General features: G+C 41.5%; 1 protein-coding gene across 12 annotated transcripts in view; it reads left to right on the plus strand.

Moving 5' to 3' along the window:
- dab1a (DAB adaptor protein 1a) overlaps window positions 1-20353 on the plus strand; it is a 190932-nt gene that overhangs the window by 114793 nt on the left and 55786 nt on the right. The gene's annotated exons all lie outside the window — the stretch shown is intronic.

A 20353-nucleotide genomic window follows, 5' to 3' on the forward strand; every position in this document is an offset into this window, starting at 1 on the left:
CTCATAAATGCTTTCTATAATATCATCGCAAGTTTTCCTCTTTTACCCCTCAGAAATATCTTTGCTGTTTAACGTGCACTTTAACGTGATTCTTGTTTGGTGTATGCGTGTTTGTCTGCTCAAATCTTAGGGTAGCCTGTCTTTGCTACTCGATGGTGACTTAGTAACCTTATTTTGTAAATCTCCTCCGACTTAAATGAGTCTTTGGTATAGGCTACCTATTCAGTAATGTGTTTTTGAGACCTTACTGCACTCAGCCTAATGTTTTTTCTTTTACTTTTTACAAGTGTATGGCCTCACACCCTTTATTTACTTTATTTGATGCTCCTTTATGCACGGAGGCTTTCCGCCCCCGCAGTGGGGTGATGTGTGGGGTTTTGTCCACTTTGGAGTGTTGGCTCACAATGCGAGTGAATTGAAATGAAGTGAAACGCGGTTCAGTGGAGGTTACACGGATGTCGAAGTGTCAGTGCAGAAATGCAGTCCCTGGTGTGTGGGTTATTGCTGGTTCTTAGTCAGTGCTTTCGGGTTGATGGAGAAAGAGAGAGGGCGACAGACGGAAGCAGAGCTGAATGGTCAGTTTGCTTTGGGGGGCCCAGGCTCCGCTGCAGCTAAAAGCCGCATTAATCATGAAGCTGTGGTGCTCTGCAGACCCCCTCTCTCTCTCCTCTCGCTCTCTTCTGTCTCACATAACCTGCATCAGCTTTATAACCTATAGGTGTGTTTGTGTGTGAATTGGAATGGGTTGTATCCTGTCTATTGTTTAAAGTGGGACAATAAAATCACTAGCCTACTCAGTGAGGATTTGTTAGGTTTTGGTATTGTACTGCATGTCAGATGGAAGCCCTGTACTTATTAGCCTACTCTACCATGTTTCTCGGATGGCTGTTAGTAGTTCCTCAGCAGATTCAGATTTTACATTTAAAACATACATTGACATCATGAAATATGATGCATCGCCACATGTTAAACTACTACCCAAACAAGCACCTATAAGACCACTTACAACTGATGAATCAGTATCTGCCTGAAAGGGACTATCCCTCATAATGAGTAGGTCTACTTTTTATTACTGTAAGTACAGTTTACAGCTGTTACTTATTTACTTTTAGCTGTAAAAGTTGAAATTTGAATGCATTACATTTGATTTTTAATTCATTAAATTTATGTTGTGCTGCTGCTTTAACCTAGGTTAAGGATTTCAATAATTTTTTCACCACTGGCAAACAGACCTCTGTCTGTTTGGGCCCAGCAGGCGACTCCCGGGCGTCATAGAAACCCTGTATTGTGTGGAAACTCAAAGAAAACACTGTTGAAGGCTCTCTTTCTCCCTCTTTCAATTCTCATCTCCGTCTGCTCCGTCTACAGACTCAGCCTCCCCTTTTTCTTTGCCCATTCTCTGTCACTTTCCACAACCCAGCCTGCTTCTTGCAATTTATGTTTTTCCAATGCAGTATAGTAGGTCTTGTGTCTCTGCACTGTATAACGGTAGACAATGCTGTTTGAATGAATGTTGGACTAAATCTTAAACAGAAAAGAGTTCTTTTAGGCTGTGTAGTCTTGACATCAGGACATCATTGGAGTCTGGAGCTTACTGCTCCACTTCCTAAAGCTTTTAACAGCTTTTGCAAAAGTAAGCTTGTTACTCAGTATTTGTATATAAAAAATAAAGCACCACATGCAAAGACTTACATCAAGCTCAAGGCGTTTCTTTAACTGTGTTGGGTTTGAATCATAGCACTTTAAAAGTAAGGGTGGCTATTGAGCACATTGAAGTGTAGTGGCCTTTGGGATACCAGAGCCCCTGAAAACCAGAGGACCTGACCCCAACTGGGCTCGAAGCACTGTGACATTAAAATAACATGCATTGGTTGAGTTCCTCCCATAACCTGTTTACACCATAGAGTTGTACTGTAACCTTATCATTCGCATTGCTGCCTGCTTTGCTGAGGCACCCCAGTGACACTTGTTGCTATGGATACAATTCAATGCTACAATAAATTGACAGCCTATTTAAGTTACCTATTTGACTCCACGTTGGCTGTGTCTCAGTGGCATTTCTTTAAATCAGCTGTGGTGAAAACAATGAGCAGGCAGCTGCAGTGGAATTAAACTTGTGCATGTCGATAACTAACATTCACCAAGTTCTCCACCTTTATAACTTTCTTTTCCTGTTTGACCTGGAAGCCGATGGGAATTACTTCCTTTTTGCTCACTTTATACCTAACTTGACAAGAACAACACAACTCCAAATTCAGATTTCTTTTCCTCTGGGCCATTTCAGACCCAGGTTCACTTGCTTTTGGGTCCATTTTGTACTGGCTTGTTTTTTTAATGGACAGTTCAGTAAGGTAGATAAGTCAATGACACAGCTACAATTATTTTTTATCAGTGAAACCCCTCTTTGAGGTGCTATTTTGGTCAGCTCCTGGGTGAATATTCCAAATGCAGATACAACTAAAATGACATTTTTCCGTTCAAAGGTGAACTGCTGTGTAAATGCAATTCATGTTTGACTTTCCCCTCAGCAGTATGCACTTTTACACAGAGCTGTGAAAACCTGCCCTCCCCTTCTGCAGGAAAATCATTCCTGTCCAGTATCACAAACAGCAGCCATTGTTATTCTCCTTTTGGGTACATCTGGAATTATACAACTGTGCACATTTCCCCCTCCTTAAGCCTTCTGTATGCTACCATTTCTCCCCTCACCTGTAAGTTAAGTCCAGTGCACTGGGGGTGTCTCAGCACAACTCTCACTCATGATTGAACCAGGGTTATCTTCTCCTCAGTATGAGCTAAAGATGCAGCAAAGCACTCTATGCTTATTAAATGTGCACCTGTGTCAAAGGTAGAATTCTTATGCATTGGAAACTAATAAAAGAACAGAAAAGAAGAAATCCCAGTGAAATTTATAAACAGGTTGTAACATGTTAAATACTGGTGTTTTTTCAGTAGGGGTTCCACTGTTACAGAGAAAGGGAAGAGGGAGAATTGACTGGCTCTTGGCTGGTTGCCCTTCCCATTGATCCACATCCTGTGTGTGCCTGTGTGTGTGTGTGTGTCGTGTTAGAGACATTCTCTCAGATATAATTGGCATCGCGAATATGTTTACAGCCCACTGGGAGTATGTGTGTTTATATGTACCCTATTTCCTGGCCTTTATTCACTGTAAGGGAATTGTGATGTGTGTTTGTGATACCTGGCAAATCAGTATTCATCACACAGACACACACAAGCCTTAAGACGCTGGATGTGCACAGAACATTCATTTCCACCAGTCATGATTACTTCTTGAATACAAACAGGTAACATGTTACATGCACGCGCACACACACACACACACACACACACACACACACACACACACACACACACACAGAAGGGGCTGTGAGAGAGCAGGACGGTCCATCCAGAGGTGCAGATCGAGCTGCCAGCTAATCTGCCTCTGCAATCTGTAATCTGTAATCTTCTTAAAACACTCGCAATCTGTCCACACCACCAGATTAGCATCTGTGGACACAACAACGCACGCGCACACACTTTTCGCTGCCCTTATATTTGACCACAAAAAGACTGCTGCGGGGCTTGGCATGCTCTGCCTTTGCAGCCAGACTTCCCAGCTTTAGACTGCACTCTGACTCTGAAATGGAATATGCAGATAAATACAAGGAAGATGCTGTGTATAGTTACAGTTTACTTTGAGAGGACCTTACCAGTTAGGTGTAAATTATGTAATGTATATGCATCACTAAGCAGGAAGTGTACAATTATGTGTTTATAATCATAAGTGTGTGGGCATTTCAGAACATACAACAGGTATTAGAAAAGTTGGATTTGAAGTCCAAGATGGACCACAAGACCTTATGATGGTCTTCATAAACCTCACAAATATAATTTCACAGTTATAGTAAATCACAGAGTAACTGGCCAGCTGCAGTTCTTCACTACCAGACTGAAAATTAATGAACTATTGTAATTGCTTTATTTTTTTCATTCTTTGCTTGTATTTTATCAGCGCTCCGCATCTTTACCCTCACAGTGTCCTTTCTGTGTTTTCTCAATCTCTTTGGTTCTCCATCTCTGCCCTGTTCCAACTGTCTCTGTTTTTCTCAGCATCGCTATTTCCCCTTCTCTTCCTCCATCTCTATGTGCCTGTAGCATTGCTTCAGGGTTCCTCTTGTTTCAGATGAGATGTTGAATATGGAACTGAGACTCTTGAGTGCCTCCTCTTTTTTTCTGCTCACATTCACATCCCCATTGGTATTTCACATCATCTTTATCACATTTTCTTCCATTTTCTTTTACATCCTGCTGTACACGTCTGGTCCTCCTGCTTTTTTCTTTCTCCAGTGAGTGCCACTTTGGGCTGAAATCGCAAAGGTGTTCACTTTGTTAATGAGTTTTCACAGCAAACAAAAGCACTTTAGAGCAGGCATTTGCAGGAGGTAAAGACACACACACACACACACACACACATACTTACAGAGGCATGCACCACACTGGAGTCACAGCACATTAACACTTCAATTAATTCAACGCCTTACATTCTCATTTCCCCAGAAGTCAAGATCCCTGACCACCTCACTCCTTAAACCTCACATATACACACACACACACTCCAGTGATGCATGGTTCCCTTTGTCGAGCCTCAGCAGACCCCAGCAGTATTACATGCTCCTTGTGACATTTTAGGTGCTGGAGAGAAATCATCATAAATTACATGTTAATTTGTGTTCTCTGCCTTTCATCCAGCCATGTACAAAAGAGCAGAGATGCCTGGTTTTGTATCATATTCATTATTCAAGGAATACAATAGATAATGAATGCATGCAGGGAGAAAGGGAGTGGGCTCTCAGTTTTGCTGGGGGGTTTGTTAGCTACACTTCCCTGTGGAACGGCTCCACTGACTTCCACACTCACTGTGAGACTGCAACAAAGTTAGAGAAAGAAATAGAGATGGGAATGGAAAGATGTTTTCCTTAGAGGATTTCCTCTTTATATTTCTTCCCTTCTTTCTTTCTCTCTTTGTCTCTCTCTTGCTTTCTCTCCATCTGAGCTTTTCAGTGGCTGCTCACAAATGAATTTTTAACCGTCCCGTGATTCTCCCCTTTGTCTCTCCTTTACTTTCTCTGTTTCTAAAGATTAGCCACAATTCAATATCCATCATTAGCTTTTGTCTTCACTGCACCTAAATTCACAGTGATGTTTCACAGTATGGTAACTTATTGCATGGAAGGAGCTTTGCAACAGTCTTCTCAGTCATGTGGAAGTGACATAGCCTGTCTGACCCTGTCTGATTTTGAAAGACAAGGTACTGATTCAGTACCTTCGTAGGCAATGGTAGTGCTGCCTTGTGTGCCAGACATCTGTTAAAGCAGATGAAACAGGGAGGGAGAGGGGCTGAGTCTGGCACCTGTGTCCAGGACAGAAGAGCTGTCCCTGGGCCGGAACCACATCACGAGTTGCCTCCCTGGAGCATCTGGTGCGTGGCACTGACCTACACTGTCACGCTTACATGCGCTCATGCATGACACACATACACCTCTGCATGCATTTTCACTCATTTACAAACTTGTGTGCTTCAGCTCATGGCTCTCAGCACTTCAGTGTCGCACCCAAGCACTTTTGTGATCACAGAATGGAGTTTTATGTGGTTTTATGGGTCATGAAATCTGCTCAACCCATAAACCAAGTTAAGTTTCAATTAAGGTAGAAACATAAAAATGATCAAAATGGGATTCGTTTTTTCATGCAGCATTAAAGCAACAGTGGGAAACCTCTAAGGCTCTAGTGTTTTTTAGATTTTTGCTTACTGTGCTCTACCTGTAACTGGTCTTTTACACAACTCTTTTAGGGTAGAGCACATTTTCTAAATAGCATTATAAATACTAATCCAAAACAAAATGATTCAATTATGCCATTTCTTTATACTTCTGCAAATAGACTAATAGACAAAATGTTTATGTATGAGAGGACAATGAACTGAGGCATAACAGAGAAGGAGCTCAGTGAGTGGCCATTTCACTGCTCAGCCTCGGCCATTTATCCTCCACACTGAGTAGTCAACACTCTTGTATGAACACACACACTTGTGCACAGGCACGTGCACAGATAGACCCCAGGTGGTACTCAAGCACCTGCCCTTTGGCCTCTGACTAGGCATGGACGATATGAAAATTTCATGTCACGATTATCCTGGCCAAAAGAATTGCGATTCACGATATTATCCCGATAATCATCAAATTATGCTTAAACTTAAAATGGCACTAAAATATGCTGGAATCACTTTACCTTACATTTTGTTAAGAAACTAATATTTTTATTGCATCACAGATAGAATACACATCTTTTTAAGTAGTATCCTTTTTAGTGAAAAACAATCAACCAATCTTAAATAAGGTAATCATAAATCTTAAGGCCCCCCTGCATAAATAAAGGATAAATAAATAATTAAAAAATAGCAACATTGTGTGAGTCTTTTCTTTCTTACACAATAATTCCTGTATTTTTTAAATCAGGCTCTCTATATATTTTTCACTTCAAAATATATAAAAAAAAAAAAAAAAAAAAAAAAAAAAAAATTTGTTAGCCCTGCGACGAGTTGGCCACTGTCCAGGGTGTACCCTGCCTAAGGCCCAAAGTCACTGGGATAGGCTCCAGTCACCCGCGACCCCTAACGGGACCAAGCGGTAGAAAATGGATGGATGGATGGATGGATGCCCTAAAATTTTATACCGTCCCATCTCTACCTCTTACTAGATAATTGCCCTTTTTTCAAGACATTTATGACATTTACAGCCAACTGCCTTAAAGGTCCAGTGTACATTTACACATTGTACATTTAGGAGGAGCTATTGGCAGAAGTGGAACATAATATTTATACCTATGTTTTCATTAGTGTATAATCACCTGAAAATAAGAATCGTTGTGTTTTCATTACCTTAGAATACGCCATTTTTATCTACATGGGAGCGGGTCCCCTTCCACGGAGGTCACGTTGCCCTGCCATGTTTCTACAGTAGCCCAGAACGGACAAACCAAACACTGGCTCTAGATAGGGCCATTCGCGTTTTTCACGGGTTTCACGGCCACCGTAGTTTCTCTTACATGCATGGAAGGGAAGGGTGATGCGAGCAGAATAATAATAAGAAGAGCCCCTGCCCCTCCCTCTTGTCACAGCCACCACAGTTAACACCTGCAAAACGAGCACCCTAATGGGCAGCATGATCCACGTCTCCCTGACCGGCCTTCATTGGTGACTGCCAGGTAACGATAGTGTTTGCCCTAAGCCTCGGCATTGTTTGTCACTGTTGTGAAATTAAAGCACTATTAAAAGATCTCAATACAGCCGGCCTAACTTAGGCAATACCCCACCATAGAGCTCAACAGTGACCGCCCGCTTTTTTAACGACTCTGGTTCCGGAAGTGAATTACCCATTCATTCACCCCATTAACGTTTCAGAAAATCTTTATATAAAGAGTTTCAAGCCTGGAACCAAGCCAACCAACTACGAGATGAATCGTGACATTTTAAGAGTGTAGAAACTACGCATCCCGTAAACCACTGCAAATGATACCTTTCCATCAACTTCCAACCTAACGATAGTAGCGCGCTTCTTCTTGAATTTAACCTTTGTCATTATTATATTGTTGTAGTGATTCTTTAAAAAAACTCAGCATGCCAGAAAGGAAAATCATGGTTGCTCTGTGGTAAACATAATTTAAATGAATATAGAGTTCAGTGTAAGCAACTCACTAGCTTAACCTGTTGTAAGTTGTAAGTGTGTAAATAAAGTTGAAAAAAAAAAGCTCACTAGTCGTTTGCGGGTTTGCGTTCATGGGTGTGGGAAACATTTCCATGGTAACAGCTAGCTTCAACAATCAGAGATATCACTACAACACTTTAGGATTGTGGGTAGTGTAGTACTTCTCCATGAGATCTCAAATAAAACATGTTTTTCTTAAAACAAAGTTGATTTCATACAGACTTGTTGTTTCTACAGGAGCATATACCATCTCATTGCTTGTGTTAAGTCTACCTTGGATGGTTATGACATTATGGCTAATAATCAAAATCCTCTGTTCAGAATATGAATGGGATTTTCACTTTCACAACCTCACTGTTGAGCTCTATTAAGCTTAACAACAAGCAAGCTAGTCTGGCGAAAAACAGCATTGTCAATGAAAATGAGTGAACTCAGGTAGGCTACTTAAGTCCTTTGACAGGCAACTGAAACAAATGAATATGCATTACGTGGTTAATAGTCTGTGCAATCATATTTGGAATTACATGTCTACAGCCATCTGAAGGCAGCAGTACCGGTATGTCATTCTATCTTGATTGAAGTGGTGCGCATTTTCAAAGCGATGTGCAATTACGCACGCGTTATCTGTGGATACTTAAATTCAATCATATGCCACCAGCACCAGGCTCTTGCAGAAGTACACAAACTTATTTTGGTTTTGTACACACCAAACTGGTCGGCTATAACTTGAAGTTTATACAGTGAAAAGCATCATCAGTCGTCACTGCATCCTCATCCAAAAACCCCAGGGAGCAACTGCCTGCGTCATTTTCTTTTTTTACAGGTCTCCTAAAAGTAGCTCCTGAAGCATGCTGTTTTTATTTCCAACAGAGAAAGGCCCGTGGCTGTGTTAAATACGGTGTGATAGAGCAGAAACATGGCTGTAATTGTTTTGGTTAAATCTGATTGTAGTGGACAGGAAATGTGAAAAGCTTTGGTTTTGTTTTGTTTTTTAACTCTATTTTCCATGTTCCTCTCTGGAAATTTGAATAATAGGTTAGCTTACTTATTTATTATTTATTATGAGGATTTTTCAGTTTAAACCATCATGTAGCTAAACAGCTTAAAAGACAATTGTTTTACTAACATTTTTAAATTGATGCTTCATTGCATTTAAATGTAGTTTTGACTAAATGAATGCAATTGAATTCATAATTTCATTATTTATTTAATTTAATGAAAATAATTTAAGGAAAATAATATATAGGCAACCAACAAAACTATGGAAACAAGGTTTACTATGCTACAAAGTTTGTTGCAACTTTACTGTTATTGTATGAATGATTGTCCTCCAATATATGACCATCAGCATCATTATGCATGGAAATACGGTGACCCAACTTTCACCATCTCCAGAAATGTGAATTCAACCTAGAAAGGAACTTTTGGTCTAATGTGACTGAACTGGTCTAAACAACTGAAAAATGAATGCATTTCATGAAAACATGTCAAATTTGTGGTTTCTTCAAGGAATAAAGTATTTACACATGGCGCATCATGACTTGTGTGTCATTATGAATGGCGGTGTGGCAACATCACGGTGGGAATAGAGAATTTGTAGGTGGGGTGAGTGCCCCTTTTTTGCTTGAGCATCTGCCCTCCAAAATGTCTGTGCACGTCCCTGCTTGAGCTCGTGTAAAAACTTGGATGCACACTGTTACTCTATTTGCCCATCACACTACCTCCCACTGTGCACGCTGTACACACACACTCTTTGGGCCCTTCTCACTGCAATGCATTTAAAGAGGGGAGGAAAGCAGATTGAATGCAGTCTGTCATATTTCCAGTCAGTGTCTCTGTAGGCCATATTTTGGACCTGCTGTGCAGAGGTCAGTCGCTTTGACTCCTACGGGGGGATTATGAATGAACAGGCCTAATGCATTTAAAACTAGGTTGCACTAAATAGAGAGTATATTATACCAGCAATGATTATCAAAATTATGTCCCATTGCCAACTACTGTATTTAACTTCTTGAGATACACACATTGTCACACTGGCACCTGAAATGGGACATGAGGCATACTCATACATTCTGGCATACACTTTAAGCCCATCCAATTTTTGCCACATCAGTAGGGCTGCCTTCATTCCATTACACTAGGTTTTGGAGGTTTGCAGAGTGGATATACACCATTTAAACTAGAAAAGAGCTGGTTTGAGTGGTTTGATTGGGCCAGTAATGGACAGTTTGTGCTCTTGTTGCTAAAGGAAAGCTAAGTTTGAATTCTTCAGAATTATGAAGACTTTTGTGAGATATCACACCTACCACCACCACCGCACTTTAGTGAAGTGCTGCTATTCAATTAATCAGATCTTCCTTGCCCCTCGATCAACATTTCTACAGTTTTCATGAAAATCCAAATACACAGAATTACACACAAAGAAAAATACTCCTGTGTAGCTCCACAGATGAAGGTAATCAGAATCCATAAGCTGTGATTCACTCATGAACTCAGTACCACCGGTCAACATCTGTTGGAATGTATCTCTCACATTTTTTAAGAATAGGCACATTTACAGTACTCTGACCAGCTGTTGTAGTATGTTCTTAATCACTGAAATGATGACTCACTGCTGTAGCTTTGGACTGGAAACATTTCTTTATGTACCGTTGTATTCACAAATACAAAAAACAGATATATAGTTTCACTAATATATTTATATATAATGTTGTTAATGCCTTCTTACACACACAATCAATGCCTTCCTAATGTCCCAGCATATATAATAATAATAATAATAATATCCCTCCAGTGCCAGTATTTACATTTTTTCCACTTTTAAATGTTGTTTACTGGCAGTTGTGTAAGAGGATTTGACCCACAGACACATAAATACACATTAGGAATAAAGATAAAATGAATCAGTCCTCACTTAGCTGCTGAGAATTTTCAGCTCAAATCAGCCCAGAGTTAGTTAGTATGGCTTTGTGCTTTAGATTGAGCTGTAAAAGTGGAGCTTTAGCGCTAGTAAGGATGTATTTATTAGACAAGCATTTACGGAAAATAAGATACAGCTGTACCATTCATTTTTGAAAGCCTAAAGTAGCTTAAAGCTGCATTAAGCAAAGTTTGACTACTAGTGGGTAGAAGACCCCCAAACAGACCTCACAGTAAGGAGCTTTGATAGTATATCAGCTTATCACATTCTTATGGTTAAGCCTGTGGCTGTTAGCAAACAATTGCCTACTTATCCAGCAGAAACAGAGCAACACGATCATCCCATTAGAATCCTCCTTCTCTCCACCTGCTCAATGCAAGTCCAATATTTACTGGTGTTTTGTTCTTGGGGTGACCCACTAACTGCTGAGAATAAGTGGGTGTCTTTGGCTTACTATTAGTTTTTTCTCTCTAGCCGCTTGTTTCCTTTGGCTTGCCACCATTTCACACTGATCACATAGTGAAGAACTAGCTTGTGTAAGCTGGAAGTGTTGGTTTATATGAACTGACAAAGTTTTGGTGTGTTTCGACTATCAAATCATTGAGCCGAAATTTGCTGAAATATGTGCAGAACTGCAGAATTGGGTGTTGGTAGGACTGTCAACCGAAGTCATATTAGTCAGTGTTAACATAAACAATGTTGCTTCAAGTATCTTTAGCGTACGAACCAGGCACTGGACTTGGTTAATGCCAAATTTAACAGATAGGTATTACCAATAAATATTGATTGAAAGTGCATTCAGCAGATTCAAGGATCCAGCAATCTTCTGTGTGTGTGTGTGTGTGTGTGTGTGTGTGTGTGTGTGTGTGTCAGCCTCTCAGTCAGGGGTCCTCTTTAAGCACAAATGGAGGATTCAATCACCTGCTCTCCCTCCTGGTCATTTGTGCTCCTTGATCGAGTTCCACTGAGCAACTACTATTCTGACACACTCTACTTACTGGGCTGCTGACACACACGCGCACGCACACACACACACACACACACACACACACACGCACACACACACACACAGACGGAAATGATGAAGAGGACATATAACTGAAGGGTAAATCATTTTTTTCATTATTAAAGTGCTTTTAATGGCCCCCTTACCCTTAGGCCATGACCTATCTCTCCCTCTTTTTTGCGCTCTCTCTCTCTCACATACACACACTAACACACTTACATACCCTCCCACCCATTCTATATCTGAGCATTGAGATAGGCAACCTTCAATTAGCTGGATATGCTTTCAGATAATGACTCCTCTCTCTTTTAAGAGGAATCTGAGGGCTGATGAGTATAATAAGTAATTTTTGGGAACGAGGGTGTTAAAAAGACCACCAATTCAACCATGGGGGCACGCTGTCTCTGTGTGGGCGCGTGCGTGTGCGCACATAAAGCTGGATTAATGGAATAGGCAAGATGTAAGAGCTGCAAGATTAAATAACTGTGAACTGATTTGATGGTTTCAATCACACACACCCATAATAGCCATGGCTGGAGCTGACAGAAATATTTGTGGGGGGCTTATTTTGAAGTTGATGTGGATGACTGGACCACCATATTTGGTGTGTGTGTGTGTATATGATTTCAAATAGCACACATGCTTTTTTTCCTGCACTTTGCAGCTTCACATTGTTTCAGTCTTATGTTGCAGCTGGTTTAAGCAGCTGTACTGTAAAACAGATACTTCTTATCTGTTCTTCATTTATCCTCCCTTCCCATATTTTCCCATGTGATGTTATGAATGTAAGTAGACAGACCAGGCATGGCAGCTCTGTTCTCTTCAGCATAGAGCATTCCTATAATGAGTGCGTGCGTTAAGCAACTGTTTCATGTCATAAAGCAGCAAAGTGCTACAGCAGCCATTATGAATAGCCTGTGTCCTTCTGGGCAAAAGACATGATAAGACATAAAAAGTTAGGTTGGAAGAAAAAGGTACAACTTGAGACATGTGTTTTAAATGGAGCCATCCAGAAAGAGAAAGAAGTAGGGAAAGATGTGAATGACATAGGGAGGAATAAAGAAGGAGCAGCAGGAAGTGAGAGAGAGAAGTGAGGTGAGAAATGGTTGTGATTGCCTGGTGTGCCTCAGTAAGTTCTGCTGTTATTAGTCATACTACCTGCTGCTGTGATCTGCCCAGCTCACCTCACCCAGCCCTCGCCTGCACCCTGCCACCTGGTGTGTGCATGTGCCCTCATGCATTTGTGTGGATGTCTAATGGGTTTTAGAGCTGGCGATGAGTCCACTGTCTCACCTCTCCCGCTCTCTCTCTCTCTCTGCCCCCTCCCTGGAGACTCTCCGCTCGCCTGGAGAAAACAGACTCTTAACTTGGCCTTTGCTGTAAATCCCTCCCCCCCAAATGAGTTCTTACTGTGATCCCCTCACGCTGCCTTGGACCAGAACTCTCTTGAGAGAACAACTTAATGATCCCCAGTCTGATAAACGGAGGCCAGAGGAATGAATGGAAATGTGTGCCGAAGGGAATATTTGAAGCCTGTATTGTCTATCAGGTGGCCGAGAGTGGACCACTTCACCAGAGTGGATTGACCTCTGCAATTTATTACCTAAACCGCTGACATCCATCACATCTCAGCCCTCAGGGGCACTCACGTAATAATAATATCACAGCAGACCCATACAACTGGCCATATGACTGTCTGCCCACTGCTGTGGCTGCCTGTATGGTTATCTGTACAACATACTGCCTCCTACTGTGACTATAGGTGTATGATTCATTATATGTTTGGGTGACTGGTGCTGCAGCTGGCTCTAAGTCTGGCAATATGATCCAGTACCCATCCCTCAGTACCCCCATCTCCATCAGCAGCCCGGTGGATTCCTTCCTGGTCCTTCTTCCCTCTCATCTCTTTCAACCATTCCTTCCTATCAGAGTGTTAAAAGCCTATTTTGGCCATGCACTTTATCATGTAAATATTGTTTTACAAGTTGGTCTAATTTTTCAATAAGCCCCCAAGTCACTTCCATAAAAATTACAACAGTAATCTTACTTAGTTTCACCTAGTAACATTTCTGATACACCCCCAACATCCTTAAGTCTGAATTGAATTCTGTCACATTAATGTAAAGGCTACAGCTGCACAAGGTTAATAAAGCAAGAAACTACTGTGGATGAGCCAATTTTAAGTTGTAAGGAGATTTTTCTCATGTCATCACTATGTAAAAACTAATTATTTCCCCCTCTGCAATTCAGGGCAAAAGAGGAAAAAGATAATACTTTGAAGACCACAATAATTTTCAGACAATCTGTCTCCTTGCTGCTTACAGTAGGAATAGTAAACTCCTTCACATACAACATGTGAGCAAATAGGAGTTAAATCACAATCACAACCTGTTGGGTGTTGTTGGACTGTATAAAATAGGCAGCATTCTTTATTTTATCTAATAAACGGTGAAATTGATGAGAACATTTATTAGAGGACCCTATATTGAAAACTGTAGGCACCATAGGCATTAATTAAAGCTTCAACTGCAAAATAAATTTAAAATCCATCAGTGATGCAGCCTGTAAAAGAACTGAGAACACCCTTCCTTCATATCCCTATTTTGATATGAAGGCATCACTGCTCTCTCACTTACCAGATACCAAATATCCAAACAGTCTTCTAATGGAATGGACAAAGTCCTTTACAATTTGCCTCTCATTCACACACACACACACACACACAGAGGGGCCAGGGGTTGAACCACCAACCCTGTGATGAGTCATTATGAACCATTTACATAATGGAGACTTAGGTTTGAAAGCCCAAAAGCCATTACTTTAATAGATAGATGGACCCAGAAATGTTACAGACTCTATGTCTGAAAAAGGCTCTAGAGTGAGGTATGGCTGTGATAATGTGTGTGTCGTAAGATGTGTGTAGCCATCCTGTGGAGTGTGTTGTGACTGGGCCACGGGAGTTCTCAGGGGTATAGCTGTAAATTAAGACAATAGCAGAGATGGGAGGGATGGAGGATAGGAGGAGCACTTCCAGGTGTTGCAGAGCGTTTAATCATTCACCTGTGAGACTAATGAGATGAGCTGGCAGACCACACACACACATACACACCCAAATAAGCTCATACGTACACGCACACTCATAGACTGGTGGGACTAATTACCCAAACTCCACCACAGTGAACACACCACCACAGCACGGCTGGTACAAACGTACACAAACACATACAAATACATAACAGCTTGCTGCTGCCTCCCCAACTCATTACACCGCTCATCTCCTGCTCCTTTCCTCATCCTGTCGCCATCTGAAGGAGACACAGAGGAAAAGGAGAGGACAAAGAGAGCAAAGTGGTAGCTAGTAGGTCAGGAGGCAGATAGGCAGAGGCAGCTATTCTCCATGCTGGCTGTGGCTGCAGGCAGCGCTACAGGTAACAAACACATCAGTCACATACACAGCGCACCTGTTACTGTACAGATGGCAAGCCCTGGGAGAGAGGCAGGCAGAGCAATGAAGAAAGATGAGCAATCAGACAGAGAGAGAAACACAGAGGAGAAGAGACAAAGGGAAGGGAGGAATGCTATTTTTCATGGGTAGATTGTTAAACGAGATTGAGGAAGGGGAGATTAGGGGGGCTGGTGGTGTGGGGTCAGGGGGGCTGCACCTGTTTGTGTCACGCCATGGTAACAAGGGAGTAGGGCTGAGGGAAAGATGGAGGGAAGATGCAGGAGGAAGAAGGAAGGGAGGGATTTCCTCACCTGTGTCCTCTGCCTGCAGCAGATAGAGTCCTGTGTAATCTAGTGCGTCTCTCTCTAGGTTCTCTGTATATCATTATACATACGCACACACCTTTTAATCTCTCTTTCTTTCATCTGTCTTTTTTGTTCAACCCCACATAAGAAATAACCCTCTTCATTACCTGTATCCTCATCAAAGACACTAACATTCTCCAAAACTCTCTCTGCTCTTGAGATATACCATTATAATTTTGTCTTCAATAATCATAGAATAAAAGGATTTAGTCTGCGTGTGTGTGTGCATGTGTGTGTGCATGTAAATGTGTGTGCATGTGGCCCTCAGCTACATATCTTAATCTCCTGTCTATTAGCATATTCAGAGTTCTCCTTTAGATGGTGAAGGCATCTGATAGGCTAATTTCACAGCCCCGCTGGCCTTCATCTCGCTCCAGGAAGTGAAGAGGATGATGTGTCTTGGGAATAAGATGAGAAGAATAAAAGAAGTGCTCCAGCCTTTTCTGTCTCAGTTGCTCTTTCAACAGATCTAGCTGAATTCTGAATGAGCTAAAGGTAGTCTGGAAAATACTGATTTAGCATCAAAAGATGAATTTGGCAAAAGTAAACTCTCAGTTTTGTGCTGTTATTGGTGTCATTTTAGTTCCTATTTTGGGCAGTCTGTTGACACTATTCTTTAATTAGAGAGCAGGTATAATCTCAGAAAAGGGGTTTCTATGTGGCACAGATTAATGGCTCATCTAACACTAAGTTTTGGGGCCATAAAGAACCCTTTAAATATTCTTTCAAGCAACATGGTCAAATGTTTTATAGAGAACATGTATGGTGCTTTGAAGAGCTCTTTAAGAATGCTTGAAGTTCTAAAATGTGTTTTTATTAACTGTTGATTTTTATGTGAATCCTTTTTATCTCTTGTTCAGTAACTCTGTTACAGGAATTGAACATGACCAGGGTTCCCACATGTCCTGGAAAACCTGGAAAACAGCTGACCAATTTTCCAGTCATGGAAAACACGTCGAAAATGAGAGAAAAAGTCAAATGTCCTGGAAAATCGTGTGTTGTCCTGGAAAATTATTTCAGCATCCTCCTATTTTCCCTTAGCTGAGAATGAACTACTAGGCTGTCTATCAGAGCTCTCCAAAACGGATAACATTGCCATCTGAAAGAGCTAAGTTATGTTCAGGATCATAACGTTCAAATGGTAGTTTGTGAACTAGAGTACTTTGAATAGGCTGCTCTCGGTTATGTTGTGGAAACGCTGTCAACAAACCCCCAAGTCACGTCACATGGCAGCACATGCATGTTGGATGACATTACAACTTAAGTGGAGAAACTCAGAATAATGTCAGTTACATTATCCTTCAAATGTAAATATTAGTCACTGCTGGCTGATAACTGGGGTAGTTTATATTAGCTTTATAGATAAACGTTGCTAAGCTTCTTTTAAAGCTATTCAGTTATTGGTGTTCAGGCAGCAATGGTTAATATAATTCACAAGAAAAAAGAGATTCAGGTTATAAATTAATAATGATGATAATGATACATTTTATTTACATAGCACTTGCCAAGCATAGAGCACAAAGGGCTTTTCAAAAGAAACAAAATAAAATACGAAGGAATACAATAACAAATAAAAAATCTAACAATAATTAAAACAGAGCATTAAAACAAGTCAAGAAATAAAAAAACAACAACAGTAAGAGTAGATAGTAGTAAAAGTAGTGACATTAAAACATCTAAAGGTAATGCCCGTATACTGACATGTTTCTATAACACTTGTCCTCTACCTATAGACTGCACGTCTTTTAAATCAGATTTCCACAGAGAGGAACACATTAGTGTATGGTGCGATCCCTGTCTGTCATACCAGCTAGATCATTGAAAATGTCCTGGAAAAGTCCTGGAAAATGATCTCTAGAAAGAGTGGGAACCCTGATGACATTTCATGAGACGTTTATGAATGTTGACCAAAATTCTCACATGTTTAACCACATAATATCAGTGAGACATTAAAAAAAAAGCACAATTTAGTACTGACAGTATGTTGCCAGTGTGTTGCTAGAGTCTTTAGCAAAAATGTTTAAAATATAAATACTTCCCATTGATGTTTCTGTTTAAATCCCATCCATCTCACAGAGAGGAATTAGAATTAGCCACAAAGCCATCTCTGAAAAAAACCCCACAATCTCTAGAAGTGCAGACTTGTGTCTTATTCCTGAGACGCTAATAGGTCAAGTCGAACGAGGAGCATCCACTGGCCTTTAATATTATTCCACACAGATGCAATGAGCTTCTCTGTGTTTGGCAGTGGGCAGTGTTGTGTGTACTGTGTGTGTGTGTGTGTGTGTGCTTGTGTCTTTGTGTGTGTTTGAGAGAGAGGAGGAGGGCTGGGAGAATCAGATTGCCTATTCCAGTCACACAGATAGTCTTTCACTCCTCAGCCTGTGACAGCACATTTCCTTTCCTCTTCATGCTGGTTGCCTCTTCTCTACCAGCTTCCTCTTCTTTTCCCCTCCTCCTCCTCCTCCTCCTCCCCTCTTTCTCTCAAATGCAAATTCAAATTAGCTGCATTGGCATTAACCTACAGTATGGTAACAGCAAAAAATGTTATTATTCTTTGTCTGTTTTAATCCCAGCTGCCTCCTTCACTTTTCCCAAAACTATCTTCCCTATCTTCCTCTATCCCTGTCCTCCTTTTTGTTTTCCACACACCTCTCCCCTGCTCCCCTGGCCCTCTCTGTGCTGGTGTATGTATTGGTATCATTAGCAGCTGCACTATGATGGATGGCACTGAGAGGCTGGGCCCTGATGGGATGGGACTCTGCTTTAGCACACCATCATTACCTGTACCACCTAAACACACATACACACACACACACACACACACACACACACACACACACACACACACACAAGCATGGATGTATCACACTGATGCCGTGTGTGTGTATCCACACCAAAGTGCATTTACAGCCTGCTTACAGATGGAAAAATGACTATTGAATTTGAACACCCCACACACACACACACACACACACTTTCTCAAATACACACATACAAACCACACAAGCTCAGAAACGCACACAGCCTTTCTGAGTTTTGAGAGGTTTGTATTGACTCGAAGCCCCACAGGGAAGTGAGTGCCAATAGCCCCTCTACTCTCTGTGAGAGTTCAGACAGACCAGCAGTCCAATCGACCATTGGGTGCTAAAAGGGTCTATTTCAAGAGCTGGCAGAAAGTTTCACCTCCAGGAACTTTCACAGACTCCTCCATATGCAGCATGTGATTTTTGCACATTGCCGTGGTGTGTGTATGTGTGTGTTTGGCTGGAAATGTTTGCGCAAACTTCAAAGAATTTGGAAATCACAAATGGAAATTATGCAAATTGTGACCCAAGTCTGACAATCCCATGGTGATTCACTCTGAGTATGTTGATGACATCAGAAGGTACAGTCTTCATCTGGGCTTGGTGTGTGTGTGTGTGTATGTGCGTGCGTGTGCGTGTTTGTCTTTGTAAAAAAAAGATGGATCGGACAGCCAAGTAGTACAACAAATAAATATAAAGTTTAGTGTGAGAAAGTGTTAAAAATCCGGCTTACTGTGCCACACATTGGTGTTACTCTCCTGTGTGTGTGCGTTATGTGTGTGTGGAGTGGTGTGGGGGCTGATCATGTTGTCAGAGTCCATAAGAAACAACACGCCGTTATTAAACACGGACACTCGGTAAAGATTGATTTTGTTTGGCTGTCTGCGTTTTAACTGGAAGGGCAGGCGACTGTGACAGTATGCGTGGGCGATTAGACACACGGGCAGGAGGCAGGAACTGTGACTGACTGATGACCGCTAGTCGCAGGAGGCTGCACGGGGAGGGCTGGGGAGAAGATGTACTTGTACCCTCATGGGGATTTCTCCCAAGGGTTGGAAGGAGTACTCCCAAGAGTAGAGGAGTTGAACCTAGACATTCCCTCTGCACTCTGACTGGGCTCAGAGGATGAAGGTGGAGAATCTGTTCCTCCCCCCTGCAGCGCAGACAGACTGACAGACAGAGTTTGGAGCCAATGATAAAGCTTGCCCGTTGGCTTCTCCAGATGTGTGTCTTGGTACAAGTTGCTGGCAGCAAGCTGCTCAGGCAGGGCTCGCCAGCGGCTTGCAAGTGAAAAAGTTCGAGGCTGTTATTGTTGAAGGTTTAGCCTAAAGCATCCTTAGCTTCTTTTAGTCACTGCCTACTTCATTCCTCTGCCATTCAGTCCTCCCCCTTCTCTTTATCTTGTCTTTCCTTTCCCACTTTAAAGCGTGCAGAAACTGAGGAGAACTTTAAGAAGAACTTAAACATTCCCATGAGCTACTCGAAAGAAGCACCACGTGTTTATAGGGATGTGAATATACCTCATGTGTGTATGTTTGTGTTATCTCTTTTATTAGTGAGCTGACTGTAGAGAAATAATTTGTGAATGGGCTAGGGATGCACTGATCAAACATTTTCTCTACCTACACCTATTCCAATGCCAATTACAGAACTGATACCAGTGATCTCTTTTTCTAATTTTTATGTAAGATAACATGAGGCCAGGTTGCTGTGGCACTGAATCCCTAGAATCGGTGGTGCTATACTTAGCAGTGTCGCATCACAGTCATCTTAGGTTTGAATCCACCAGCTGGCTGGGGCCTTTCTGTGTGGAGTTTCTATGATGTCCCCAACTTGGTTTCAGACCTCTGAATCCCATTGATAGCTATTTAAGCCAGATGGTGAAACAGTCGACCAATTTTACCAATCCGACTTTGTAGGCGGGATTAAGAGATCATCTTCCTACATAAAATGGAGACAAGAAGTGCAAATGAGATCGATGCGTGTGTACATGTTGTTGTAAGTCAACTTATAGAAATAACAACTCTTAAATGTGCATATTTTT

Source organism: Siniperca chuatsi, linkage group LG6 (assembly GCF_020085105.1).
Source record: "Siniperca chuatsi isolate FFG_IHB_CAS linkage group LG6, ASM2008510v1, whole genome shotgun sequence".
Taxonomy (NCBI): domain Eukaryota; kingdom Metazoa; phylum Chordata; class Actinopteri; order Centrarchiformes; family Sinipercidae; genus Siniperca; species Siniperca chuatsi.